Genomic DNA, 2,812 nt, shown 5'->3' on the forward strand with positions numbered 1-2,812 from the left:
GTTTAGTCCATCATTTTGATGGAACACATCACATGATAGTTTCCTAAGAAAGTGTTTAGAGACCTGAATATTTGAAAATAACTTTTCTGCCATCAAATATGATTGATAATTTTTGCTGACTATAGAGTTCTGGACTGGAAATAATTACATCTCAGAATTTTGAAGACATCGCTTCACTTTCTTTTAGATATCTGATGCCTTTCAGATTCCTTTGTCCATGGGATGTGGCCTCTTTTTTTCCCTATCTGGAAGCTCTTTGGATCTTCTCTTTATCTTTCTTTCTTTTTTTTTTTTTTAACATGGGCAGACCCCGGGAACTGAGCCTGGTTCTCCAGCATGCCAGGCAAGAACTCTGCTTGCTGAGCCATCGTGGACCCCCTCTCTTTATCTTTGATGTTCAGAATTCACAAGATGATATAACTTGATCTGCGGATTTTTTTTCCATTCAAAGTAGAGTAGTAACCTTTCAAATGTAACCTTAAAACTGTAAGTAAACTGTGAATGTGAGCTCTAAGTCTCACAGAGTAGCAATTTTTAAATGTAAAGTTTGCAGCCAGATACGAATATGCTTTCATCTTTCATCCCAGACTTGAAGACACCATGCCCAGGTGTCACAGAGGATGTAAATCCTTAAGTAGTAAATAACTGAGATAAGAAACTAATGAAGTTCTCCAAACCCCTGTTACCTGTAACCCAAGACAACCATCTTTCTTTGTCTCTAATATGTATAAAAGCCAGTAGAAAAATCACTTTGGGGAGGCAGATTTGGGAAGTATCCCCTGCTCTCCCACCAGCATAAGTAAACCTCTTTTCCCACCTGAGCCTGTTCAGTGTGTATGTACATTTAAGCTGTACTGGGTGACAAACTCAGATTAGGGGGTCTCATCTACAATAGTACTAGGCACCTTTTTAGTCATTCAATTAAAAAATTCATCCTTCACTTCTAGATGTAAAACTTTAATGTATTCTTTCTCTGATAATTTTTACCCCTCAGAGTTTTCATTTTGTTATTTATAGATATCCTATTAGATTATGGATTGATTTTATGATTTTCTAATATTTTTTATGCTCTTTTCCATCTCCTTGTCTTTCTACCTACAGGAAGATTTTTCTGCTTTAGTGTTTTAAGAATTTAAGTTTCAAAAGCCCCTCCTGTTCTCAGAATACTCTTTTCCTTTCATAGCACACTGCTTTGTAGGGCAGTAAAACATTCAAGAGAAAGTTGAGAGTGGGTGGGGCTTGCTGGCTGGTGGCATTCAGTCCAGGGTAACTCTGACCAGAGTTTGGTTTTGTCTCCATGGGGAACTACAAACATTAGTATCTATTGGTTTATTCTCTGGAGCTTGGGGTAGACTGCATTGGTGGCTCCCATAGTCACACGCTTTGCTATAGGATTTTGCACTTCCTCCTACTACAGGGTTGAATAGATCTTCCTGTGTATTGGGCTTGGCTATGTGAGTTGCTTTGGCCAATGGAATAAAGTGGAATGACGTTGTGCAAGGTCTGGCCTCGGCTTTAAAGGCTTTGTCCATTTGTTTGCCCTTCTGCATTTCTTTCATTCCCATGGCAGGAATGTGCCCAGGGAGCCTGCTGGTACAAGGAGGAGGATGAGAGCCATGTGGTACTAAGTCTCACCAGCTGTTTTAGTTTACCAGTTGTTGGATTGCAAGATACCAGAAATGGAACATCTTTTATAAAGGGATTTTAATAAGTTACAAGTTTACAGTTCTAAGCCTATAAAAATGTCCAAACTAAGGCATCCAGGGAAAGATACCTTAATTTAAGGAAGGCTGATGGGTCACGAACATCTCTGTCAGCTGGGTTTTCACATGGCTGGCATCTACTGGTCCCTTGCTCCTGGCCCCTGTTGCTTTCAGCCTCTGCTCCTGCAGGGGAGTCCTCATTTTGCTTCTCCTGGGCTGGCTTTCATCTCGTGGCTTCCCTTGGTTCTCTCTAGGTTCTGGCTTGCTTAATATCTCATGGTGATGTCTGCTGGGCTTCAAGCATCTCTAAATCTCCCTGCTACTTTTCTCTAAGTGTCAGCATCTTTGTCAGCTCTGCTCTGAAATTTCTGTCAGCTCCTTCATTTCTGAGTTTCTCCAAAATGTTTCCCCTTTTAAAGACTCTAGGTGTGTAAGCAAGACCCACCTGAAATGGGTGATATCATATTTCCATCTAATCAAAAGGACACACCCACAATTGGGCGTGCCACATCTCCATGGAGATAATCTAATCAAATGTTTCCAACCTGACGTGTTGAATAGGATTAAAAGAAACAGTTTCTCCCACCATCTGGATCAGGATTATAACATGGCTTTTCTCAGGGTACACAATACTTTCAAACTGGCACACTAGCTAAGCCACCCCAGCTGAATCCAGACTCAATCCACATGCCACTGAGATTTCTGGGACTTTGTTATGCAGCATTAGTGTAGTAATAATTGATGGTGCAGAGTCAGTTTCCTCTGAAAGGAATCCTACAACTTCAGGACAGAGAGTAAGAGAATGGAACTTGAGTGCCAGTTTTGTGGGAGCTGAGGAGACACAGAGGCTGTAGGCCTCTGTGTTGGTTTGAAAGAATTATGAGCCAGAGAAAAGCCATGTTTTAATCCTGATCCAAACTTGTGGGAGCAATAGTATCTTTAAATCCCCATTCAATAATGCAGGTTGGACACTTTAATTAGATTATCTCTATGGAGCTATGACACACCCAATTGTGAGTATTAACTTTCGATTACATGGAGGTGGGTCTTGATTAGTTTACTGGAATCCTTTAAAAGAGGAAGCATTTTGGAGAAAGCTTCAGAATGAT

The sequence above is a fragment of the Tamandua tetradactyla genome, chromosome 15 (assembly GCF_023851605.1).
Source record: "Tamandua tetradactyla isolate mTamTet1 chromosome 15, mTamTet1.pri, whole genome shotgun sequence".
NCBI lineage: Eukaryota > Metazoa > Chordata > Mammalia > Pilosa > Myrmecophagidae > Tamandua > Tamandua tetradactyla.